The sequence below is a fragment of the Taeniopygia guttata genome, chromosome 2 (assembly GCF_048771995.1).
Source record: "Taeniopygia guttata chromosome 2, bTaeGut7.mat, whole genome shotgun sequence".
In the NCBI taxonomy this organism is placed as follows: Eukaryota; Metazoa; Chordata; class Aves; order Passeriformes; family Estrildidae; genus Taeniopygia; species Taeniopygia guttata.
Genome location: NC_133026.1, coordinates 99,072,341 through 99,099,913, shown reverse-complemented (window position 1 = coordinate 99,099,913; position 27,573 = coordinate 99,072,341). Strand labels below are relative to the sequence as shown.

Below are 27,573 nucleotides of genomic sequence, written 5' to 3'. Positions count from 1 at the left end.
TGTAAGTCTCCGCAGGGAGGTTAGAGGGTGGTTATCCTCCGGCTGGTCTGGACCTGGTCCAGCATTCAATGAGAATGCAAATCCCCTTGAAAGCAGATACCTTCCCTGCAGTGATACTGCCTTTATGCTGCATGTGCCTCAGGAAGCTTGTGATAAGTTTATATTTGCATCGAAATACTGTTATTTTTTTAAAGGTACCCAATCTTTTGCTGTTATGGAAGCTTAGTAAATGAGCCTAATTATTTCTTCTCCTTTTCAACAAGAAAAAAAAAAAAGAGTATATAGAGCATATATAACACAACTCAGGGCCTTGCCACAGCAGTGTAGGAGATTATTGTTAGTGCTTTGCTGGAACATAACTTTGATTGTCAAGGCATTTGCTGCAGTTCAGAACATTAATTTTGTCATGAGAGGATTCCACATCTTCCTTATTTTCTAAGGTACGGTGTGGCAGTACGAGCTAAAGACTGTCCGGGTACATAGGCTTAGATTCGAACCGGCACAGCAGCTTTCGGAGCGGATGCAGCGCTGAACTGCATGAGGGAGGATGGAAACTCCACAGCTTGTGGCCCAAGACACCTATCTGCTCCTCTCCTAGGAGGACCGGCAAGCCGTAGCGATCACGCAGGCTACGGGATAGAGGCGTGGCCCTGGGGCAAAAGCGCTGCCAGCTCGGGGCACGGCCGGGGCTGCTCTGCGGGCGGGCAGCGGGACGCGCTCCGCTCTGCCGGCACTGGCGTCGGGGGAGATGTTCCTGCGCAGGCTGGGAAACTCCTCGCTCCTCCGCAGCCAAGCACGCAGCTCTCGAAGCGGCTGTAAATCAGCCGCGCTTCCCCGATTCAAGTGTTGTCTTGCGCAGGCCGATCGGACTGGCGGTGCGCGGGGGCTGCCGGCCGGGCACGGCTATTTCCGAGCGGGGCGGCAGAGCCGCGCCTCCCGCGCACAGCCCCTCTGTTGATCGCTCTGTTGTCACTCCCTTAGCGACCGTCGCCACGTCGCGCCCTCGCGTCCTGCCGGGCACCCCCGTCCCCCTCCCTTTCCTGGCTCTCCGGGGCCGGCTGTCATGTTTCCAGAAAAAGCCGGCCCCGGGGCTGCGGGGCGCTGCCCGTGCCCGGCAGGTGTCCCCGGCGCCGGTCGGGAGCGGCTCTCGCCACCGCGGGGCTCCTCATCCAGCCGGGAAGCAGTACAGCACTTTTCCGGGCTCAGGGGGAGAGGTGGGGGCGAGCCTGAACCGTCAACTATTGGCAAGAAATAAGTATAAATCAAATTCCTCGTACTGTTTAATAATTAATAATTGCATTGAAACGTAGATATTTCATAACTAAACGGTTGATTAGTTCCTTTCTGCCGCCCCCCCCCCCCGCCCCATCCCATTTGAAGGCTTCCAGCCAGCTCCTCAAAGCTGCCTAAACCGACACGCTCCCCCCCAGCCAGAGAACTTGAGGGGAAATGGTAGAGAAAGCCCCCAGCTGTGAAGCCTGCAGTGAGGACACGATTTCACCAACCATTTTCTGTCAGCAGGATACGGGCATTCTGTAATCCAAACAGGGGAGGCTAAAGAGGAGTGGACAGACATCACCTATCTGAAATGCCGGTGGTATCTATCCTAGCTTGCCAGATTTTCTTCTTCACCCCTTGTCTGCTGGCATCACGTCCCATTTCAGTCCCTGCTCAGTGCAGTGGGTCCCAGCCCACCAGGTTGCCTGGAGCACCTTCTCATCCCTTCCAAGAACTCTGGGTGCAGGTGTCCCCCAGGGCCTGCCTTTGCCTCTCTCGCAGTGGTGCTCCAGGCACCTGTCCCCAGCTGACAGCCTGCCAGCACACCTGGGGCTGAGCTGGTGGGGCGAATGCTACGTTCCTTAGCATTTACTACAGTAGCTGTTTTCTTCTCGACAAATCCTTCCTAGCTTCAGAATAGATCTTTCACTTAATTGAGACATATTTCTGATAGGCCCCATTTTTAAATGTGATTGCCAATATATTAAAAATAGCCAGATTTTTCAGGATTTTTTTCTTTTAATGTTTGTGTATAGACACAGTACCTCTGTGTACACAGTTCCATCCTCATCCATTCTTTGATTCTGGAAGACTTTGAATTTTGTAAATGAGCAGAAGATGTCACCCCAGTGATCACTGGCTCATTGCTGAAGTCTCTATGGCCTAGTTTTTGGATTTATGAGGATCCACTGTTTCTTGAGTAGCTAACGGGAAACAGAGTGATGAGTATCTCTGAAAAGGTATAGAAAAATTGTTATTAAAAAAAAAATAAGTGTACATATGTGAACACTAGACTGAGAGGGTACATGGCTGTAACTGTGCCTCAAGCTAACCAAGAGGCTCAAAAGGTTAGACCACCATAAAAGCAGCACCATTATACAGAGCTGGTGGCATCCCTGCAAGAATTTCACTGCCATTTGCAGTGAAGGGGCACTTCAGTTCCAGGAGAGAATTGGGGTTCAACTTTTAGTTGTTACTAAAAACTAGAACCTAATTTAAAGCTTCTTTTTTTCTCTTTTAATGGGTGCCTGGGGAGGAGGGATTTCAGCAACTCTTCTTACTGTGTCCATTGATGTAATCCCCAGAGAGGTTACCAAGGTTAGATTTTTGAACAAGACATCTGTAGATATGTCATTACATATTCAGAAAATGTTTGTGCTGAGCTCTGTTAAAGCTCAGCATTTCTGGATGCTGAAAACTTCTGACAATGTGGCCCACTATATGAAATTGTCATATACTGTATATCATATTAAAAAAAAAAAAAAAAAAAAAAAAAAGTGGCAGTCCAGATAACTCAGAACATAAAATGGTGTTCTGCATGGCATGGGAGTAAGGACAAGCAAGGAGTGAGAGTTGTATATTGAAGGCAAGGAATGTGTGATGCTTATGGCTTCTCCACAAGTCAGATTTTACAACTGTGTAGACAGAGCTGGTTTTTTCCCTTGACATTTCCATGTGGCTTCAGCTGGTACTCAGGGCAGTGGGTTCATCTTGCCGTGCCTACTCCTCAGCCCAGCCTTTGCCTTTATCACCCACCGAAACTTTAATTAGTTATGGCCGCACAATGCACGTGGGCTGCGTGTGGTACCGCAGCAACTCGTGGGTGCAGTGCTGCTACATGCAGTGGTGTCAGTGTGGGGGTTTCCTTCTTTGATTTCACTGAATTGGAAAACCTTCTTCAGCTCTGTGTGGGCTCTGCTTGTGTAAAGAGTGATTGTAATAGTCACCTTATCTCACAGCTGAAGGACTGCAGCAGAAAACTGTTAAGAGGGCTGGGTTATTTGCACCAAACATTTCCTGTCAGTTTGCAGTTCCTCAGTCTGAAAACTTAGCCAGTTTAAGTTCTGCTTGATCAGATTTACATCCAAGGTATTTTCTCTGTTGTTCAGAACAGATAATTTTCAGGGGAGAAATCATTCTATCCTTTCCTTTGCCCTTCTCAGTTTTGAGGATGCTGATTTGTTAGCAATTCAAGATGATAGATGATCCTTCTACAGAGATGGTGGCGTAATTACCAGAACCTGAACGTGTTCATGCTGAGAGACCATATAACATGGAGAAACAAAGACTGTAAAATCAGCTCACGTGAAGAGTTATTTTTAGGACATAGGAATACAAGGTTCTTTTTTAGAAATTTTCTAGTGTCTATAAAGTGCTTGAATAGATAAATAACTAGTATGGCCTATCTGTTGGCCAGTGGAAAGTGGAGATGTGAGGGTTGGACTTACCATGACAGAGATACAGAGAAAGAATGGAAGAGACTGGATTGCTTCCATGCCTCTGCAAATTTCCTGTTCATTGCCACAGTGGTTGGATCCTGCTCCTTCTCACCTACTGTTTTTGTCCCTGGTATGCTTTGAGTTTGAGCTGGTGGTGACTTGTCATGCCCTAGTGTCACTAGCATGTTTGTTTGAGGGGAGGGAAACCTGAAAAGGAACAAAATGTTATCTCAAGCCTTTCTTTAAATGTCAGTATTTATTCTTAAATGAGCTTTGTTTTAACTTGCCTTAGTTCTTCTTTTGTTTAGTGAAGAGTACTTCAGTATATTGAATTTCATGCTGTTTGATGTAGCAATACGCATTAACACATGGTGAGGACTAAATGTAAGTACATTGTGCTGTTCCATCTTCCATAAATAATACTATCAGCTAGTTGCCACCTTAATCTTGGTTCCTTCCAACTTACTTCATTTCAGTCACAGGGAACTCATAACATCCATGTTGTCTAGTCTGTATGGCAACCAAAGATCCCAGTTTGCCCAGTAAGCTGGCAGTTTTGGCAATGGTCTTCAATACCAAGTCAAGAAAGCTCAAGCATAAAACTTGCATGTGGTTTCTTTTTGTGCAGTGCATGCTATTTAGATTCTAGAACATTTTCTTTGTTAATTTTGTTAATAAACTTGCTTTCAGTGTAATCTCATCTTGCATCCATTTGAATGGATACTGACTAATCTTTTCATTTGCTTAACCTGTTTACAAAACCCCAAGCTTCCCAGAGCAACAAGGATAACACATGAAGGCGACTCAGGTACAGTAAAAGAATATAGAGTAGCCTGGAATAAAGGGCTCAAGAATAGCAAGTAGGAGTTATTTACAGCAATTTAAGATAATCTATCTGCATGTGGAAGCTGAGCATAGAGCCCTCGCATGAGGGGGCAGTGATATTCAGCAAAGGACGGTGAGTGAGCTTTGGAAGAGAGATCTAATACTCCTGTCCTCTGGTGGCCTTCCTTTTGAGGCAGATGTCACTGAAAGACAAAACACCAGCCACATGAAATTCCCTGAAAGCTTTTGTGTAGGTTTACTCATCATAAAGCACCAAGGGCTTGCTCTCTTTCTTCATAGACAGTATTAGCATTTGAGGATTTTTTAAATGGATTTAGATTGCCACTCAAGATTTATGGTGCTCCAATAGTCACGTTAGTGTACAGACTGAATTTCAGAACCTGTATTTTATATTTACAGATATCTTAAAATTGACTTTTGGGCGTAAGAATGCTGTTCCCATATCCAGAAATAAATTACTTTGAGAAATGGAGATAAACATCTATTTGACTCTTTTTTACCCAATGAGCTTAAGTAGTATATCTTTCTTCTGAAGAATATTTTTTCCCAATAATTTTTTTACCTCTGTTTACTCAGAAACCTTGTTATCTGAACAATGGAGACTGGGAAACTTCGGCATTTGTAAAAAATATGGTTATAAAAGAATAGAAACATAGAAGCTTATTATTAGTTATAATTGCTGTTCGTTTTCCTAGTTTCAGAAAATCTACTATTGCTGCTTTTGTACATATGGATGGTTTTATAATGTAGGGTGAAGGCTCTGGCAATGTTTATGTGCTTTTGCATTTTTTGTCAGTATTCTAATTATCATCAGTTTCTCCAACCAGACCATGCCATTAACATTCCTCCTACTCAAGCTTAATGGGAATCAGAGTTGAAGTCTGACACAGAGTAACTGCATTGTTCTTTGTTCCTGGTTCTGTGTCTGCATGTGTAAATCGTGCACACATACACACACGTGTCCACACATTTACAACAGTGTTAAAATTTTCTGGAAAAACGATAAGAAGGTGAGAGAAAGTCCTTAACAAAATGACAGGGACACAGCCCACACAACTAAATGTCTTGGTGCAGAGGACTTCTGTCTTTGAACAGACACACACAGACAGTATCCATCACAAGTACTGCCAGCACTCCGATGGCTCATGTAAATGTTGTATTTCTTTAAAAACCAGAAATACAGGACAGAAGAGCGAGGGTGATTTCAGCTTCATTTAATTATCAACTGTTGTCTTCTTTCTTTGAATGACCTGCCTTCCGTAGGTAGCTCGATAGTACCTTTTGTGTCCCCTCAGAATGTTCTGTGCTGTGAGCTGTGCCCTTACAAACGATTTGAACTTGTGGAAGTGGCAGGGGCAACTTTCGGAAACATGTAGCTGCCAAGTTTCCTGTGATGTGATCTTAAAATAGACCAGACTGGGAAAAGAGGGGAGGACTGTCACCAAGTGTGCTCCGCATGTCAGGACTGTTTTTACTTGATCTATATCGGCTGGCGAAGTCCTTTGTGAGCAGAAGAAAGAACCTCACCCCCACCCATTTCCTCTTTTCAGGCTATTTTGGGCTTCCTGTGAAGTTCTCAGTGTACTTTCTCAGCCAGAGCAGCATTGTGAGCTCCTTCTGGTAAATCACATTTTCGGGTTGGGGTGGGGGTTGGGATGATTATAAGGAGAAGACAGGAATTTGTCTTTAAACAGGTTGGGTTTTTTTTTTCCCCTTCATGTGTTCAAGAATATACTCATTATCCCACTGAATGCATGGAAGTTTCCAGTATAATTTTTTTTTGACCAGGTCTACCAAGGTAGCTTTTCATGAGTGGTATGGACATTTTCTCTTCTCTCTTTTAAGGACTCATTAAATTTAACAAAGAGCTAGTGCCAGGAAGAGGCAGCAGTAAGAGGATCTTAAGGAATTTGTGGAATATTCAAGCTGAATGGTCTTATTAGTTCATGGTTGAAAAATGCCACTGCAGAAACACACATCACTGATCTATTTCTGTAGTGAAGTAATAGCCTAGTTTTTGTTTTTGTTTTTGTTTTTTTTTCCTGAAGTTTCCACCAAAATAACTCAGTTGTTTTCACTGAGCTTGTCGTTGATTTCAGCCATTATGGTAGAAACCAAAATTGGAGTCCAGTTTTCATGTGGATGTAAAGAGTTCTCCTCTCCATAGCCCATATTGCCAGAAAAACAAAGAGAAGTGGAAAAAAATTCTGAAAGAAGATATGGAATAACACGCTCACAGATTTCTCTGCATAAAAAAATCCGGATGATATGAAACATACACATATAACAGGAGAAAAACAAAATGTGGGAATTGGAATAAAGAATTTTATCATGTGTTTTGTTGGGGCTTTTTGGTGGTTTTTACAGAACTGCAGTTCCTGAAGTCCTCAAGACTGTTACTACTCAAACCTACTGAAGGCCGAGCAGTTTAGTGGAGGAAGGATTCGCATGCTCTGCAGAATTTTCTCTGTATAGTTGTAAATAATGGCCTAATCCTAGGGAGTGTTTGGTTGAAAGGCTATACTTGATTAAATGTAGGCAGTTTTGAGAGGACACACACTAAAAAGTCCTTTGTGGGAGGGAAAAAATGACTGATTTTAATTTTTTTCCTGATCTAATTTAAAATTCAGGAACAAACCAGAAAAAGATTATTTGAATCTTCCTGGAAAAAAAAAAAACCAAAAACAAAAACAAAAAAAAAAAAAACAAAACAAAAAAACCACTATACCTCACACTCAGTATCTGAAAATTCTTTTAAGTTTTTCTTCGGAAAATTCCTCCATGTGCAGTCACAGTGAGGTCAGTTGATAGTTCCTGACATCTCAGCATGGACTGATATGTTACTTTTTTTGTGTTGTAAGCACAAACAGTATTCTGAGTCTGTGTACACTCCAAACAGGTGCTTTTTGCAGCCATTTTAAAAGGGAATAGGTGTTTTCCATAAGAATGAAATGTCTTTGTTTTGCCCCCAAATTATAGTTCACCATTAAGAAATTGTCTCAATGCATCAAATGTCTTTTATACTTAAATTACACCTGAAGTCACTGGGGGAGAGTTGAGAAGGAACTGCCTTGGTAATTTTTAATTTCTGTATGATTTACTCTTGAGTTTATTGACTCTGAATTAAAATCCCAAGTAAAAGTCTCTGTGTTAGTGTTAATCCATGAGAATGTTTTCTGGGTGTAGAAACTTGGAGTCAGTCCTGAAAATACCATGTTCTCCTGGTACTTTAATCTTGTCCCATCTTTTCCACTGTCTGCAACATCTTATTATTTTCATGGCAGTGGCAGTTCCTTAAACTCGCTTGCTGTGTTTTCCATCACCTTATGGGCTAGAGCAGTATACATTGCTATTATTTTTATCAGAAATATGTCCTTGAGTCTTACTCACTTGTCTGTACGCCAAAGCCAAAGTAGGTCTTCTTCAGGCATCTCTACTTATCACATAAAGGTCCAGGATAACAACTTCCTAGCTTTTCCCTTAAAATACAGAAAAGTACAGCAAAAACCCAGAGGACTTCGTGGGGTGGGCAGAACAGTCCAGCTTAGTTTTTCAAGCCTGACTTTCCCAACATAGCTTCAAGTTTTCCTATTTGCCTGGCAGGACTAGATCTGGAATCAAATGTATTATATTTAAGTTTTCTCAAAGCGTACTGCACTGTTGTTATGAGTGCTTTTTATTAGTTTGTTTAATTACTTGCTGATGAAATCTTCTCTGCGACCTGCTTCTTGTTTCTGGCATCAAAAAAATTTAAATCAATGGCATTTTAATTTTGCTATGATGATATACTCTGTTAAAAGGCCATTCCAGAGATCTTCATGGGTGTGTTTTGGGAACCCCAGGCTCAGATTCGGGTAAAACCAAAAATCATATGAAATAGCTCCTTGTGCTTTTATTCTCAAAATGCAGCTTGTTTTATGCTGATGGGCCATGGAGAAGGATGGCTGTCAGGGCTGGGCACGGGGGAAAACACAGAGGGTTTCTTTTGAAGGATGAAGGAAGCATTTCTGCCCTGGTGAGCCCGGCACAGCCAGCCAGCCCCTCTTGTGCTGCTGTGAGCATACACAGTGTAGAGGGCCATAAATTCTGAGAGCATGCAAGTCCTAGTCAGTGCCAGTCTGGGAGCAGGAGCTTTCCTCAGACAGGCTTGCTTCCAGGTGGCGGGGGCAGGACAGGGCTGCATGTGTCCAGCCCCGACAGGCTGTTGCTGGAAATTGCAACCACTGCACAATATCCCTCGCTTGTAGCAGCTGGGCTGCGACACTGGCGTGAGATGCTTTGTGCAGCTGGGCCATGCCAGTGCCAGATACCAGTCCCATGGTACGGCCTGACCCAGCTGCACTGAAAGTCTCATTCTTCTCTCTGTTTTTTTTTTTTTAGGTCAACAATGCAAAGTGGCGGTTACAGCTAATGTGTTCTTGCACCCACGTGCATAAAATGCATAGACATAAAGCAAATACAATTGACTCCTTTCTTTCCTTAAGCGTTGTAAGAGTTTCTTAGACATCTACAATTGTCCAGGCTGCACTTCTTGCTCTCCTAAAGGCACAAAGTGTGGTTAGAAAAAAAACAACCCTGCTTGTATGTGTAGGTATACATACAAAAATAAAATATATCCCTGTTTGCTTTTTCAGTTCTGCTTAGGGAAGAGCAGTTTTGAGTATTCAAATAATGCAAGCTGAACATTTTTCTAATGAGCATCATTCTATTTGAGTTGGAAATATTGAAATAATGCACATTTCACAGGTCAGCAACTAAAGCCCAATTACATAGTGATTTGTAGATTGTCCAGTTGTGAAGGGGCGGCAGTCAGCTTTTCTTTCCCAGTCTAGAGTCTCTCACAGGTATATATTTACAATTCCTACACCAACTTCATAAGCATAAAATAAGATCCAAGTCTCTTAGTTCCCTTGAGGACTTTCTAGACTGGGAATGGAGTTTGTTTCCCAAGTATGTCTCTAATCCAATAAAGCAGTTTAAAACATTACTATAAAAGAATATATAAAAATATAATTAATTATTGTTGGATAATGCTGACAAACAGGTGAAGAAACATTTTTTTACTATTAGTGATGACAGTCTGAATCAGGATTTAGCTCAGAGCAAATTGCCATTCTGAAGCATTTAAAAATAATTTGCCAAGACATTAAAAAAAAAAAAAAAAGGAGCGAGAATATTGCTTAAAATAGTGATGTTAAGAAAAATCAACAAATTACATTTGACCAAGAGAAACTTCCAGTTCTTTTTATTTGTTTACTGGCTTTTTATTTTCTCTTGGGAAACTCTGAAGCCAGATTTTCAGGCTATTCTCTCCAATTATGGGAGCCCAGAAAGTTCAGTTTTTAAAAGAAATCCAGATTTCTCAAGAAGAAACGTGACCGCAGGGCCTGGGACTTCTAAAAGCGTGAGCAAATGTTGTGGCATTCAAGATGGATTTTGTTGACTTTCTACCTTCCCACAGACCAGGAGATCAATTGTCCTTTACAAATAAAGATGATGGCGTGTGGCTCCACCAAAATCTGCTTGCAAATGGGCTCAGGTTGGCAGTCCCAGGTGTGAAATGCTGGATTTTATCAGCAGGACAGAGAGCTTTGTGACATAAGTTTGTCCCTGTTTTTTAAGCAGGAGAGCATGGAGCGATGTGAGAAATGAAGGGTGGAGCTGAGTTACTTGCATGAGTAACATCTGCAGGACTGGGCCTGATCCTCTTCCCACTGGAAGCAACAGGCGTTTTGCCAGCCCCAGCACTGGGACAGGGATCTGTGCCAGTAAAGAAGAGGAAAACTGATCAGACATTTTCTATGGCCTGCTCAAGGTGGAAGAAGTAAAAAAAAACCCCCAAAAATACCCAAAATCCAACATCAACAACAACAACAACAAAACCCGAAACACAACAACAACAACAAAAAAAAAAAAAAAAAAAAGGGAAAGAAAGGCACAAAAAAACGATACCAGTAAAACAGACTCTTTTGCTAATACCCATAGGGACGTGTTTTGTAAGCAATGTCTTTAGTCCTGCTAGTCTTCCTTCAGACATGTGGGAAGCTTCGTGCTTAGTTGGAAGAGTCAGTCCCTGGGTTTGAAGGTGTGGGACATGAAGAACTGGAACAGGAGATAGTTGGCCACTGGCATTTCTGTGGTGGGGTTGCCATGAGGGCAGGGAGCAGGTTTTACTCAACTTGGGAATGTAGCATTGCAGCTTTAAAAAAATTGGAAATACCATCCTCATGACCTGGATCATTTCCCTAAGCTTTTCTTTTCTTGTTTTTTATTATAGTTAATCTTATTTCTAAATACCAATTTTCTTTCCCCTAGGAAATTTAGTAGGTAATGGCATCTTTACCTCTTTCTCTAGCCCATTTAAGTTTTGAGGTGCTTTTTCATTTCTGTAGAGGGTTTTTTGGGTTGTGTGTTTTAAGTGTGGTAAATTAGAGTAGAAATAGCTCAACCGATTAGTAACTACTGGTTTGCCTTTAAAAGCAAATAACTTTAAAAATTATTCTTCATATTTCTCAGTGTATGTGCCAGCTATGTATAATTTAAGCTTGTGTAAATGGCAATGGATCATTTGGGGCAAGGGAAAACAAACCCTCTGGAACCAGAACAGAGCAGAGTAAGTAAAATAATGAAAGCATATGTAATTATTTCCTAAAAAAAATGTAGTACTCCAGTAAGGTTTCAGGAATCCCACATGTAGGAGGAAGCTGCAGCTTTGAACCCAGTGTGTTTGGAGAGTCACTTACCTTGGTAGCACAAACATAACTCATTGGCTGATCTGAGAACTTTTCTGTTTAAATTAAATAAAGAGAAAATTTGACTATTTACTGTTTTGTCCCTAGAAGCTTGTGGGCTGTAAGCAGAGCTGTTACAGTACTGGTGCACTTGAAAACATGAATTTATATTACCTGGAGAGTTTTTAAGGTATCACATCATCTTATATAGTCATAATACCCACACTTTGTGTTTATCAGTGACTTGTTTGCTATACTTCTGAAAATTAATTGCTTGGCATGTATTTCTGAACTGGTTGGGAAGCTCCTTTAAAGTTCTTGTACCCTGAAGTTCTCTCTTAGTTAATGACTGCAGCTTAGTTTGCACTAGAAAATGGTACATCAGCAAGGGCTGTGCGTAAATCACTCTCCCAGCGTATTCAGCTGTGCCAGCAAAACCTGGAAGATAAATGAAATTATTTAAAAAAAAACTTCTGCTGGTATAGCTTGTTTTATCCAAGAGACAGATCTGAAGTGTATTGTCTGAGGGCTTCTTTGCACATGTAGTCTGTGTAAGGGTAAGAGACAGTGACCCACATAACTTCATGAACTCTGTCAAAGTGCTCTCATGCTAGAGATATTTTCAGTGATCAAGATGTCCTGTTTTCAGAAACCCTTGCTAGCCTTACTTAGACCCAAACAATACCAATTTAATGTCTTTTCAGAAGTGGATTCATTTAAGTTAGTGGAGGTCCCTTCTTGTCGTAATGAGTTAAAGGGTATTTTTTAGCAGTCGATCTGCTCAGCAGAATATGAATTGCAACCTGATCTGGACTCTAGTGCTGACCTGGCTTTGGGCATAGCATCATATGAGGCACCTCCCAGGACCACTCCAGCCTGAAGGATTCTGTGGCTCTGGGCAGGGCTGTGCCAGTTCATGGGCGGTGAATGCTGCAGTATGTACTGTATGCATCACAATGACTTGTGTAGCTTTCATAGGTGCTGGCAAGGTGAGCTAAGAAAATGGCCTGAATGGGTGAAAAAATTTATTATGTATCACAGATGTCTTTTAAGGGCCTGGATCTCTCTTCTGCCTCATGTTGTGATCACTATGGTTCCTCTGCATTTTGCCATCCCTGGCAGGTTTCAAAGGTCGAGGTTTAGCAGTTGAAGCACTGTTAAACTCTTAAAGGTTGTTGTGGTTCCTGTTGTTTTTCTGATGCTGTGTCTTTGACATGCAGTAGTGCATGCCATGCAGAACAGTTGTGGTCAATCTACCATCCCTCCCTTGCACTCAGTAACCTCAGTGAACTAGCAGCATGAAGGAAAATTATACAAGACTTCCCAATTCCTCTTTCAGTGTTCAGATTGGTGGTTTTTTGTTTTGTTTTTTGTATTTTTTGGGTGATATTTTTCCTTCTCTGTGGCACAGAAGTGGTAGTGTACATGGATTTGCTGAGCGTGTTCATGGGGCCTTACAGAAGAGATCTCTCATCTCCTACTTCTTTGTCGCTGTGCTGGCACAACTTCTGTTCCCAATAGTGTGGTGCCTCTCCAATTTCCTGTCTCTACATGCCAGATTATGGGAGTTAAGACAGTCAGCAGTGCTGTACTGGGGCCAGAGCCAAAGAACAGGAGCAAAAGACATGATCAAAATGCTTTCCTTGGGAGAAACTCTGCACTAGGGGTCCTAAGTTATTGACTTGGAATGACTGACCTGTCTTTCTAGCAATTTGAAGGTGGGGCTTGTAACTGGAAACCCTCATGCCCCTCGTTTTTTAAACTATCCTGTTCCAACATTGTTGCCATTTTAGTCTTCGTATTCTGTGGAGTCTGCAAGGCCATGAAGAAAATCCTGAAACTGCAGTCTTGCTGTCCTGGTGATCCACTGGTCACTCAGATTTCACATTTTGTTTGCCCAACTCATTCTGAACTAAAATCAACGTAAAGACTCAGAATGTTCCAAGTCAATGCTCAGATCCTGTGGGAAAAAGTTAAGCAATCCACATGGTAATAGGAACAATGGCTTATTTTGGGACTTTAATGACACTCAGCAGTAATTTGGAGACAGAGTAATCTGAGATTGCTGGCTTTGAACTAGTAGTAGCCATGCAATTTCCTCTGCAGAGCTGCAGCTCTGGTCAGCTCGACCCTTATGTAAGCAGGAATAACAAACCATGGAGTAGGGTTTGCTCAAAGTGCCCCACATTGGCAAAATTTCATTTTTTATTAATGGAACTGATGAATTTTATGACTCAGTGCAACTTGAGAGACAGCACTCATTGGGCTGTCTGCAGTTTTTGAAACTCCCTTTATAAGATCACCAGTCACTGCAGAGAATTGCTTCCCAGCTGGCATGGCACAGGCAAACTTTACTCTCTTTACTGAGGATTTTTTTCTAGATCCTGCCTGTTCCTCACAGGTCTCCCTTAATTGCTGACATTCCTGCTGGTCTTTTATTTGATGACTGCCAGACTGTCACCAGATCCCTAATCTCAAATCCATCAAAGGAGTAGCAAAACCCAGCTCGCTTACAAAGACGGTTCCATCCTTTATTTTGTGACCTGACTTAAACCAGGGGTTTCAGTATGGAAGACTGGTTAACAAAATTTTTAATGCCACAGGAATGCTTGCCTGAGAATAGGTTTATATTTATGGTCTTATGATCCGAAACAGACAGAAACGTGGATATATATGCGTCTGGTTGCAGGAGGAGGCTGTAGGGCTTCTTTTGGTTCATTTGGGTTTTGGTGGTGTGTCTGGTTTTGTTTTACTTTGAGATGTCACTTGAAAAGAGATTTGTCCTAATTTAACAGTAATCCATGATCTGGAGACAAACTATGTTTGATGATTCCCTAGAGTTTAGAGAACTATTAGAGTTTTTATTTTTGGCAGGTCTTTCATGTGATAGGATCTGTGCTTTGGGGCTGCACTCTTTGCAAAACTGAGAATGGAGCTCTACAGGGCTTAAGATAAATCAATCTTTTTTCTCTCGCTTCCCATGGTGAATTTGCTCCTGTGGTGGTTGCATAAGGCAACCCAGCTGAGCAAAGCCGCAATAAAAGAGAAGCAGCTTGCTACTCGCTTTCTGTCAAGTTGCCACACTCCTTCTGTACATGCTGCTCTACACCAGTTGCAGATTACCACAGCAAATAGCTTCCAAAACTCCAGCAGTCTTTTCTCCCATGTGCCTTTGCTTGTTAGTATGGCTGAAAGGCTTTTGTGTTACTGCAGCACAGCTTGTTGGCTGATATGGCATGACAGAAACCAGTTCATTATCAGTGTCCTTTTTTGTACTTTAATTACCCTGGCTGGTCATACCTTTCTGCTCCTGAAAAAGAAGTGAATTCAGTATCTGGAAATGTGATCTAGCATGAGTTTCAAGTTGGGCAGCCTCACTTGAGGTATTTCCACTGAGGCACAGGTTCAGGACTTGGAAGTCTTTGGGAGGAATCTGGAAATTCTTTGCCGGAAGAGCATGCAGAAATCCAAGGCAGCATTTCTTTTCCAGGGTACTGGATACAAGTAGCCTGTTAGAAAAAGGAACTTTTCACCAGTTGTAATTTACCTTATGTTCAGAAATCAAGACTGTACTTTAACAGGTTGTAAATGAGCAGGGCTTAGGCAATTTGAATCAGGTGGTGTGCAAGGCTCACCACATCAGTGGCACAATCTCTCTTCAAGTAGAACTGGCTCACAGCTGCCCAGCTCCTCCATTTTTTGTATGGTGCAAGCTTCCTGCTGTCCCACAATGGAGATAGGAGGAAGGAGAGCATGACAGCTCTGCCTTGCAAAGATCTACTTTTTTTCTGTTTCTACATTGTTTGCCCCATCTGAGTTAGTGAGATGCCTGTCTTATAGTGGCTGGGTACAGCTTGAGCCTCCTCTGGCATGTTCTAGCTACCTTCCTACATACTTGCTTTCATCCAAGTTGTATAGTATGAGGAAAGACGGCATTGTCATCCTGACTTACCAAATCTTGTATTAGTCATGTCTTTGGGAGATGGTGGCAGTTCTTCACCTCCCACGCATAGCCTAGATATAGTCTTTTACCAGGCTCGCTATGGATTTAAAACAAAAAAAAATCCTAATTCTTTGGCTCCTTTAACCTTAAATGGCTGTAATTCATAAATTTTACCATTTTGTTTCCTTGATGAGAACTGTAGCTTGTGCTAAGAGTGGTGTTTTTGCTTCCCTGCCCCCTCTTACTGTTGCGGTAGGGTGAATTGCATCATTTCTAATAAGATTAGAGCTATTTGCATTTTAAGGTGTTCAGGGTATTAGCTGGCAGTGTGTCAGTTTAGTCTGTCTGAGCTGGCTTTGGTCACCTCCCATAAAGGTTAGAGAGTTCAGAAATATTGTGCCTGGTTGAACTGAGAGTCTAGACATGTCTGGAGAGATCCTTAGTTTTTAGGGTTTGTCTAAGTTTTGTTTCAATAAGGGTGTGAAAGCTACCAAAAAAAATGACAAGCTAACACAAAGGTTTGAAAGTCATTTGAGTACTGTGTGGGTGAGAAATGCCTGTATCTGTACTCTTAGTCAAAGAACAGTAAAGGGCACACACTGAAAAAATAAAGAGCACTGTCAAGCAAATAAAAGGCCTTTTATTTGTGTGTAGAGATGAAGCCCAGGGTTTGTCCTGGTTTTAACTGTAGAAAGTTAGGTGTGCCACTCAGACCTCTGCATGCCAGGCTGTAGTTCTCTGCATTCGGCCTGATCCATGAGACCTTCTCTGGAGGTGAGCTAGGCAACAACCTTCCTGGTGCTTCAGGAGTGAAAGAAAAGAACAATAAATATCAAAGTATTATTCCTGCAGGACTGCACACTCTGCCACTCCTGGAGGCCCAGCTGCTGGCTGCGGCCCCGTGCTTCGTGCAGCTATGACCATACCTCTGTCCAGCTCAGGGACCTTCTGTGTGTGCCACCTTTTGGTTCAGAAAAGCTTTCCCTGAAGAGCCCCAGTTCCATGCCTTGAAAAGGCCCCTTTCATTTTCTCCTCCTATTCCAGTCCTCTTCACCCACTGAGCGTTGAAAAATGTATTGTCCAAGAACATGGTTTTCATGGGAAGATCTCAAAACAAGGAGCATTATTGCTCCTATAGCAAAAGCTGTCCTGAATCGTAGGAAATTTAATGGGTCTTAACAGAAGCTGGACAGTGCCTGACCCCTGAGAGATGCCACTGTGCGTTGTGTTCTGTCTGGAGGAGTCACTGTATGCTGGGGCCATCATACCTTTTGTCGGTGCTTTGAAGTTGTGGTGGAAGTAGGAATGCTAAGGATAGGACACTGCTTGTGTGGCTGCTGACAGGTAGACAAAACACTGGAGTTACACACTGGGTTTTTTTTTTTTTACCTCAAAGCTTGCAGTTTCTCAACTAGCAGATGAAGCAACCTGAGAAAAAGACAAAGGAACAGTAACATAAGTGGAATATGCCTGTTAAAGCTTCCTAGAGAAGAATTAATGCAGAGCAGAAGCTATTTGCTTCTGCAAGTTTCTACAGGCAAATTATGTTCTTGACCACTCTTCAGTTCTCATGATAGCTGGAATATTTTAAAACTCTGATTCCTGGAACTGTATCATAAGAATGTCAAGTCTCATTTAAAAAAATACAGTAAAACATGTTTCTAGCCTTCCTGACTGCAGCCCAAATCTTTTGGGTATGGCCTGAGCAAATTCAAATGTTTCTCAAAAGCAGAAAACAATGGCTAAGTATTTTATTAGTATTGGGATTAACATCAAGTGGGCAATACTAGAATTATCATACCTTTATCAACAGTAGTACTAAAGGCTCTTGAAGGCTATAACCACCTCAGCGGTTATGTTTAATGTGAAGTGTGGAGAAGAGAGCAGATAGTTCATTTCCCTAGTTATTTAGGCACCATTGGTGATATATTTGTGGGTTTGTATATTTTATATAGGCTTTGATGTTTTCCCTAATGCATCTTTTTATTATATAAATAAGGTCCTTGTTTCTTGGTGTTTGCTGTTAGTGTATGCAAATACATTCATCTTTTGTTTCCCCCTTCCCTAGTGACCTGTTACATTTAGTTATGGGATATACAGAAAGGAAATAATTAGTCTAACTTTGATCTGCCCTTGAAATTGCGTTGTGCTTTTAAACCACTGTAGAAGAAGTACAGTAAGTTTGTTTCTGCTCTCCTCAGCAACAAAGCACAGAGTAAACCTAAGCACTGTAAATTATTGTATTATGATAGCCTAAAGAGCCACTTTTTAATAAATGAGTTGTAGATGGAAACTTTTCTTTCCAGCATGGAGATGCTGCAGACAGGGCAGCGGTGTGCCAGGAGCTCCTGAACTGTGAAATCAGAGGAGAGACCATTGGATCATCGCTTCTGAGCACCTGCGTGGGTGCCTGTTTCATCTCACCCCCTTACTTTCACCTTAATTTATTTTTCCACTTTTTATCATTGAAGCTTATTTTATTGGTGATTATTTTTTTTTTCCTTTCTTTTTTCATCATTGTATTCTGCTTGGCATTGCATGAGCACATTATTAAAGCTTCCCTGCTCCAAGGAGCTCTGGGAAGAGAAAAAAATCTGCCAGAAGTTATTTGAAATAGGCTGTGAAATTTGCAAACTGTTACAGGAAAAGCAGGTATTTTTCCCAGGTATTACAGGAAAAACAATTTTCTGTCTCTGATCCCCATAACCTAGAAACGAAGCAAAATTTGGGTGATAAAACAAAAATGGAACAGCTTTAAGATTTGTTTTTTCCAGTTGCTGGTGATGAAGGAGAGCCTTGTTTCCAGCCTATGGGCACAGAATTTGAACTGTGTGTGTCCATCTAATTAATTTACTTATAGCTGGTATTTTTGGGTTTTTTAAACCTTCACTTATTTCCGTGTGTGTGTTGTTTTTTGCGACACCAATACTATTAAAAGTTAGGTAATATGACAATAAGAAACAGCTTTATTTCAGGTAGTGTCTGGACTTTGTTTTTACAGTTTCTTTTACTGCTCAGAAAAACAGAGAATAGAAAGAATTTGGAATACAGAAATATAATGCAAATTTCTCCTTCTAACCCCTTTAGTCTGCTTGTGCATTTAGTGCATGTGGCTTCATGGGGGATTGTCCCAGTGCAACAGAAAACTGTCTTGGTGATTCAGTAAAAGGCCCCCTACACTGATCCATGGGAATGACTATTTGCTGTCAAAGTCCTAAAAAGGCTTTCCTTGGAGTGTTGTTTTTTTTTTCCTTTCTTGGTTTGGGTTTTTTTTTTTTTTTTTTTGGCTAGGCAGCTGTTGAGCTAAGAATACCCAGATTTTTTTTCAGTGGATGTGAACATTTTACGCCTTAATCTCACCTCCTTTTTCATAAGCAAGTCATCTTTGTCATAGTTCCAGACCTCAAATTCCTAGAGCTGTCTTTTTTTAATTGTGCAGTGCTCAGGCCACTGAAGTTGTGATCCTTGATTGAAGGATCTTTATGTTACAGTAACACAAATAAATGGTGAAAATGCATTAGTTGTACCAAGATGTTTTTTCACTGGCATGGGTTAAATGTGAAACCAAAGTCTTTGTAGTGAGTCATAATTAAAGATTCCACTGTATAGTTTGTACTATTTTGATTTGATTATCTATTATTCCTATGTGATATTTTCCCATCCAGTGCAAATACTTTTGTTCCTTTTATCTGTTAACTGTTTTTCTGCCCAAAGCCATGGTGTGTTGCTCCTTTAAGATGACATCTCCTGTATGTACCCCAGAGCTAGATGTAGTAGTATATAAAAGTGTCTTAACACACTTCACACTATCACAGTGCTAAATTATTTAAGTTTTTCAAAAGGCATTTAGGCTTTTGCTGAAAGAGGATTCAAATGTGTACAGCAGTGGTGGTTATTACTCAATATATGATTGTCCAGAAATGCATATGCAAGGTAGAGATGTTAGTTTTAGTTTCACTGAGTCTCCCTGGCTGAAAACTGAATGTAAATCTGAGTATGTATCTCTCTCTTGTGCTTTGCCTCTAGCAGCTTTTAGAATCACAAATGCACATTTTTAATGACTAAATGTAACATTAGCAGAGACCCATTCTGCCCCAGTTGTTTCAGCCGAGAATGGACTGGCTAGAGACTGCTTTTAAGTAGCCACATCTATCTAATCAAGGTTCCCCCCTCCCCCCTGGAAAAAAATATTTTAAAAATCAGAGAAAATAAGATTATTCATTTCTGTGCAAGCTTCAGAGTGGCAGCTGGTATGTGACGTAAGAGGTCATGGTGTACAGCTGCACCATAGACACTTTCCTCCAGACGCTGGTATTTTTGTTCAGCCCTACCAGAGGTGGGCAGGAGGTTGTGCAGTGCCCCTGGGGCTGGGATGCAGTGCTGGTGTCAGGCTGGGTAACCTGCTGCATTCTCTGGGCATGGGTGGAAAACACTGCCAGAGGCGGAATGCTGTAAAGAATGAAGGGGTACCTTTAGGTTATATGTTTCTTCCAGGTTTTAAATAAATCCCTGCACCATTTCAGGCAATTAAGAGTGAAAGAAAAATACTTTGGAAAGCCACCTTAGCCTTTCTCTCTGTTTTGCGTTTCTAGACTCCCTGAAAATGGAGCACTGCTTTGCTGGATGTTGGGGCTGCAAGTGCAGGCTTGGCAGCATTGCTGCTGTGTATGTGCTCCTTGCAGCTGGCATTTGGAGCTGGCCCTAAATGGTGGGATCAGTCTTGGGCTGAGGCTTGGGCTGATACCTGGGGAATGAGCAGCTTTCCCACGTGGGTATGGTGGTCTAGCATCAACATGCTGCAGCAGGGAGCTTGTGGCTTGCTTAGAGCAGGAGGATATTTGGTGTTATCCTGCCTCTACCTCCTGGCAATTTCTGAAATTTCTATGGCATCTTGCTCCTGTGTGAGGAACGGGTGAATCTAAGTCCTGTTGGACAGGGGTTTGAAGGAGTCTGTAAAGGGAAATAGAGCTTGGCCATGTGGCATCAGCTCCTGGTACCTTCCCATTCCTTTCCCATTAATGTGAAACTGGGATTCATTCACCTTAAACAAAGTACTTAATGTACATAACTGAAAAAATAGAAAAAGTACACTGCAAGGTTCGCATGAAAAAAGGCAGAGAAACTCTGGACTGACACGAAGAGAAGAGTGATTCAGAAAGCCTTGCAGCCAGCTGGTGATGAAGTAAAGCATGAGGGATTGTCCCTTCTTTATCCCAGCTGAGCCGGCAGGCTGGAAGATTTTTCCTGGATGGCTGTCCTGCCAGCTTGCTGAAAGGGAGGCTTTCCAGGGGGTCAGGGCTTTCAAGCTGCTGCACCTTCTGACTGGGCTGATGTGGGGAAGGAAAGAGACCTGGGGCAAGAGGCAGCACAATGGCTTTTAAGGGTATGGCCTTAAAGGAAGAGGAGTTGGAAAAGCCAAAGATAAAGACAGCCCAGAACATCCTTAGGGCTGCCAAGCCTAAAATTAGACGCAGGCTAGGCTTTGTTTTCCTTGCAGGGCTCACATGCCACATGCGTCTTCCCCCAGTTGGCCTACTCCGTGAGGACGGCGAGTGCTGACGCCAAGGAGCACTTGACTCCCTGGGAATAGGTTTCTTGTGACTTTGTGTAGTCCCCATCATCACACAGTGGGAGCAGGTGGGCGACACGGCAGAGCTGCTGTCACGTGCGGGCACACGTGGTGTGCTGCTGCTGACAGCAGCTATCCTGGGACTGTTGCTGTTGACAGCCAAAGCGTTGCTGATTCCAGGGAGGGTCAAAATTATTATTGGTGACCACATGAGGTATTAAGTGCAGCATTGACGTTACGGGTCCATGCACAGAACACAGCTCACCGTGTCACTTAGGTGGTGGTTTAAAGAGTGGGCAGTGGGTTGGGAACATGCAGCAGAGGGATGCTGGATAACACATCCCACACGTGTGTTATAACCCTTCCCTTAAAGGCTGTCGCATACATTTTGGCAGGGCACCTCTGAACAGTTATGCCCAAAAGCTCCACTTTTGCCAGATGGAAAAAAAACCCACAGAATTGTTTGGGCAGAGCTAGACCATTCATTGTGAGCCAGAACAACTTGTAGAGCTTATACTTGGGGCTGCACCAAATATTGTTGGATTCTCATGTCAGTGCATTAAAAGGGAGCGGTGTGACCGTATAGTTACTACTATTTGAAATGGTGTATCTATTAAAAAGACATGCTGTTAAACCAGACTTACTCTATGAGCTCTGAAACAGGCTATCTTAATTTTATTTGGAATTCACTTAGCACTGTCGTATTCACATTATGCAGCAGAAAAGCCTGTTAAAATATGTGCTTGCTAAGGAGTCCTGCGACTGAGCAAGAGCCTTTCTGATCTCTTTGCCAGGTTGTTACCAGCTCTGCATGCAATTTGGGCACTTTTGGAATGTAGAAATGTAGGTAAATCAGACTGCAGCAGTACTTTTGGTATCTCTGCTAGCTGCCGTACAAGGGACTGATAAGCCCAGCACATTTCAAGAATGCAGAATTTTTTTTTTTTGTTTTGCTTCTCCCTGCCTGTCCTTCTGTTTTGTCCAGCTGCTTAGGAAAAGCAGCGGTTTTCCAGCTTCTTTCTTTAATCTCCTTTGACTGGGCTGGAATTCTAGCCAAGCAGTACCTACATTACAAGAGGGGAGAGGCCCTGAGGATAATGCTGCACTAAGGGTTTTATGCTTGTCTCCTTGCTTGCTGTGAAGCCAGGATAAGTCCTAGCCATTTCTCCAAATCCCTGTGAGTTTTTCTTCAAAATGAAGTGATTAACTCCTGCTGTAAACTTCCCCTTGTCTAGGGCATCCAGGCCTTGTGCTGAGCTTGACAGCATTCAAGATCTCCTGCCCACGTAGACTATTAGGTTCTGCTTATCCTTCGTTTCCACTGCCTGGTGAAATATTAGATAACGGGGAAAGAGCTTATCTTACATGCGTCTGAACTGACAAATATGGCAGCCTTTCAGTAAAAAGGCTAATGCAGACGAGGCCTTTTTCCTGGCTAGAATAAGAATGAGGCCGGCGCTTGTCTTCTGCCTCTGACAACGGTCAGATGCATGCGGCATGATTTCCATAGCATCCAGACAGTCGGAGCACCTAATATCTACCTGTCTAGTCAATACATCAGCTTTGCTAGAGCGGGGAGCTGAAGTTTGTCATTGAGGCGGGTTTCTAATGCAGCACGAATGGATCTTTCAGCTGTACTCCAGGGTAAACATTGTAAGCCGTGCAAATTTATTTACCAGCGCTGACAAATAACTGTGTCAGTCACTTTTGTTTTCTCCCCAAAATAAGATATGCTTTATAAGTGTCCTTATGGATTTAATTTTTGCAGCTTTGTGCATGGGGGAGGGGGAGGAGGGGACTTCTTGCTGTTTGAACAGATTAATATTACTGTTTGTTTCCCTATGTGTTTCTGCACATGAAAAATCAGTTTGTGTTTGGAATCAATAATCTTAAAGGTCTTTTCCAACCTAAATGATTCTATGATACAAATAACCTTCAGACTGACCCATTTCAGGATTTAACAGTTTGATGGTAGCGGCTGGCAAACACTGCCTGATAACAATGTTGAGGGGAGTTTGGCTTAACAGCACAGCTGAGAAATTTTGCTTTGCTGTGCTGGGGCTACCTGGAGGTGCAAGAGGAGCAGGAAGGAAGAGGCTGCTTTCCACACAGGGTGCTGAGCAAGGCCTGCTACTCATTTCAGAAGTTTCTTGGCTCATCTGAGGCACAGGGCTGTGCTTGAAATTTAACACTTCCATTTTGAGAAAGAATACTCACTGTTATAATGTGGCATATTTCTGCATTGCATTCATACAGATATTTTGGGAAATTGTTTTCCCAGCTGTAAATTCTAAACCGTACATTCGCTGTTGAATTCTAAGCTACCAGCTAAACCCCAAAGTGTCTGACAGCCCAAAGAGCTGGGGATCTAGTGGGAGAAACTGGTGTCCTTTTTAGAAAAGAGGGGGTAGAAGTTTATGGGTGGCTTTCTGCAGTATGGTGAAACACAAGTATGCTCTGCATGGAGGAACTGGAAAGAGTTGTTAGTTGGGCAAGCCAGACACACCTAGACAGCATCCTGAGCTGCTGCCAATCCACACGCGGGGTTTGGATCTCTTCCAGGCTTTGTTCCTGAAAATAAATTGTTCAAGATGGGAAATTCTGAAGATTGCATTGACCAGTGAGCCATGCCTCTGGGTGTGAGCTTTAACGGAGAGAACTCAGGTTTCAGATTTGGGCTAGAGGCTCACAGAGACAAAGCTGTGATCAAACTTTAGCGTACATGTCATTTGTTTGCAAGAGGTGGTCTGAAATTTTTTTTTTTTTTTTGTGTTCTTCACTGTAAATGAGATTTATTTTGGCCTCAGAAATTTGAGAGCTTTGATCTGATTATTTAGTTTAGCTATTAACTTGTTTTGTATCCACAGTTTATATAAAGAGATCACTTCTGTACCTATTCCACAGGAGTGAAGATATTAGATAATATATATAAACCATGCAGAATATGTAAGACAATAGATATATGCTAACTATTATGTTATTTATTTAGTGCTTTGATAGCCATGTTGCAAAACAAATGAGGAGGTGGGGATGTCTTTTGGAACAGAATATGCTGCAGCGCCCGCCTTGATCTGCATTAGACATCTGCACTGTGAAGTACAAGCGATGCTCAAAGACGCACTGAGAAAACAAATGGGTTACAGAACTGTCGTGTTAGAAATGACAAAATGTGTAGGCAATGCAGAATCTAAAACTGCTTTAGTTTCAGGCAGGATGTTAAAGTATTAACTGGAGAAACAGCGGAATATAGCAGAAAAGATAAAACATGAACATTTCGGAAACTGGGATGCAGTTTTTTAGGTGACAAAAATTCACACTGTGCTAAAAAAAAAAAAAAAGAACAAATTTTTTTTAGCAGAGGACCAGACCTTCAAAATCTTGTGATTTAACACTGGGGACCACAATTCTAACCTCTAATACTGCAAACCACAACTCTTAAATCTAAGAGTTAAACCCTCCCCTCCCATTACCAGACCTCAAAAGCAGAACAACAAAAAAAAAACCACCAAACCCCCAATGTAAAACAGAAAACCACCTTCCTCAAAATTTTTAGAGGTGTTCAGGTTTAAGTTGGCTTTGGGTAAGGCACTTACATCGAACAAAAAGTATTAGTCTGAGCTTTCAGAGCAAGAAATACAAGAGGAAATAAAGAAAAAATCACCACAGTGTTTTTAAATTAAAAATTTCTAAGCTATTTCTGCCCAAAAAAGGATAGATTGAAGCTGAGAGACAGTTTGGGTTGTATGACAGATTCATGCTTCTTATATGGACAGCTTTGGCTTGAGCAATTCCCTTCTTCCTGCCTTCGGTGTGTAAATCAGAGACCAGATGTATTAACAGCAAGGTATTTGGAGTGTCTAAAAAAATCCAGGATAAACTCTGGAAAGGGTGTGCCTTTTCTAATTCACTTAGCAAAACTGTGCTAATATGATGACATGCAGCTTTCAAGGCAGGAAATATGGCAGGTAAGTTATTGGCAGCACCTCAGCATCACCATCCTGAGTGTCAGACAGCAACTTAGACTTTATCCATGACTTTATCCAAGACTCAGACTTTATCCACGAGCCATCAATGATTTCTCCCAGGAGACCCTTTTGAGTACCTACCACAGCCAGGGGATTGGATCCCTGAGGGCAGAAGTAACTGGGAAGCTCTTGCTGCAGGGTGTAAACTTGCAAGTTTGAGCTGCACTTGGTTGAGACACCAGAAAGCAGGAATGGCATGGGATGTACAGGGAGTAAATACTGCCCTGCCTGAGGGCAGGGGCTGTGTGGCCAGGCCTTTCCCACAAGCCACATGTGTGGTCCTCGTGGTGTGGTGTGCCCAGGCGTGGTGCACGGAAGAGAGGATGCACACCTGCACCCAGGTGTTGGGTGAAGTCTGGCACGCGGTGCGTGGGGAAGGCTGGGATGCCGTGTGCAAGCGGCTGGCACATGCCTCTGGTGTCAGACGCATCCCAGACCCCGCGTGCTTGCTGGACATGCGCTGTGCTGGCAAGCTGCACATTCTCAGTCATAAGTCCCAGTCATTTGTCTGGGACTTATGAATGGCAAAAAGCCTGGTCTGAGCTGCTATGCAGATCAGGATACTGGCATCCTGAAATCCTGGACAAATCCCCTTAGCGCTTTTGGTAAATCTGTGACTGGGATTTAACGTTGTGACAGCACATCCTAAGTGTGGTAAAAATAGCCTGTCTCCCAGCAGGGCAAACCTGACTCGCACCTCACAGTTAATGGGTGAGCAGTCAAGGCTGTTTCTGGAGTCATTGCACGAATGCGTGAAGCGGCGCCTGTGGCAGGGGATCACAGAGCAGTGCTGTAAAACTCTTGCCTAGCTCAGGCCGATTCTCTGCAGCTTTGACTTAAAACTCAGAGGATCAGATGTGTGGGAGAGACCCCTGATCCCAGAGTGGAAAGGATGATGGAGAGATCTCTCTGCCCTTTGCTTCTCCAGAAGGCTTTGTCCGCCCTGGGTTTGCCTGGAGGCAGTCTGGAAGGTGTGTTTTGTGGGCAGCATCCCCTCCTAGGCTAAGCACAAAGCTTAGCCCTCTCCCTGAAGGCTGCAGAAAAACTTGGATTTATTTGGTTTTAACCCTTTACCTTAATCCTAATGAAAAACCACATTTTGTATTAAAAATTAGGGCTGCACCAAATGTGAAGCATCAGTAGTTTTGCTGCCCCAATGGGGTAACATGAAGAAGTGAGAGGGAGTGGATGTGTTTTTCCTGCTCTGCATGCACGCACAGGACATCATGGTTTCTCTGTGACCCTGAAAATAAGTATCTTACTCTCAAAACTTCCTCTCCAACAAGTCAGTTCACCCAGAAAGCCTTGCCCCACCCAAATGGGGTGTAGTGTTATCTCTTCAGTGGGCTGCACAAAAATGATACCGGTGAGTCAGTACAATGTCGGATGTGCAGTTGTACAGAGTGGGAATACAGGATGAAGTAGTTTGCAATGCAGCCTCCCATCCAAAAATACCAGCCAACCAACTGTGAGATGCATTAGCTATCATTTCCCAGTGCATCTGGTAAGATTTCAAGCAAATTTTGGATTTTTTTTTGCTGTCACACACAGGAAAATACCATTGCGGCCCTTGGGACCAGCCTTTTGCAAATTGGGAAAAGGCACCCGTCCACTTACCACTGGGCAGATTTTGCAAATGCATCTTTGTGATTTTGATGCTCCCATGTCATCTTCAAAAGCGGCTTAGCAGCCCAAATGACATATGGCACTGGCAGTGGACCACGTGTGAAAGCTGAGGTGAGTGAGGCCATGCTCTGTGGAAGCGCTGCTAGGTGCTGCTGTGATACCAAGAGAGAGAAGAATAGAGATGACAGGCAGGAAGAGCTGAAAGGGCTTGCCTTAGGTCACTAATAGGACTATGACAGAGTTATGGAGAGAAACTCAGTCTCAGTCTGATCTCACAGCTAGTAGATGATGCATCTCTGATCCCTAAGCTTCTATGGCATACTTTGTATGCAGTCTTGTATATTCTGTATACAGGGTCATTTTTCCTTTCCTTCTGCTACTCCACGTATGAGCTAGGACTGCATGGCTGCTGGTTTTGCTCCTGGCTCTTGGCTTCCTGAAATGACAGTGTAATTTAAACTGCTTAAAAATACAAAAGTTAGCCTGCTCTTACACAGGTTACAAGAGGTTGGTGGTACTCATGGTAAATGGTCAAGCTGCCTTCCTGTCACCTGTAGTGTCTCAGAGGTGGCTTGAGTTTGACGATACCATTAATTCTGCTGAAAATGAGAATTCTGTCATTGCCTTGGGTAGGATTGGTCTCATTTTATGTAAAATAGATGCAGATTTAAGCTTTGTATCGAGTTGCTAGGGTGCTGTCCATCAAGCAATGTTTGGAAATCATTTTTTTAGAAGCGATGCCAGTTTTGACATGCTGTTTTAATATTTTTCTGGCTGCAATAGGGCAAGACATAGAAATTTTATGTTGTCATCACACAGAGCTGCAAAACGTTCTTTTTATCTTTTTTTTTTTTTTTTGCTTTCTCTCTCTTGCACTCTGTCATATGGAAACCAGATCAAGATTATAAAACTATTGCCCACAAACTGTGATCTTTCTTCTCTTTTGTGGTGAGAGCTGACAAGTCAGTGATGGCTTGGTGCTGTTGGTACTAGCTGTTCATGCCGCACTCATTTGTATGTATCGGGAAGTGCCGAACTTGGCGTTCTTCTCAGTTGGCACACAGGCTGGTGAAACGTCAGATTTTTAATTGTGATAAAGTTCACGAAAGAAAAAATT

The 27,573-nt window shown here is 42.5% G+C and overlaps 1 protein-coding gene and 1 long non-coding RNA gene across 4 annotated transcripts in view; both read left to right on the top strand.

Moving 5' to 3' along the window:
* The window catches only part of LOC100223646 (low-density lipoprotein receptor class A domain-containing protein 4), a 327,058-nt gene that overhangs the window by 220,986 nt on the left and 78,499 nt on the right, over positions 1-27,573 (top strand). The gene's annotated exons all lie outside the window — the stretch shown is intronic.
* Positions 769-27,573, top strand: part of LOC115493837 (uncharacterized) — a 28,427-nt gene continuing 1,622 nt past the window's right edge. The window contains exon 1 of the long non-coding RNA XR_003958807.4: positions 769-26,567. This is a non-coding gene — a long non-coding RNA (uncharacterized lncRNA). The remainder of the gene's footprint in view (positions 26,568-27,573) is intronic.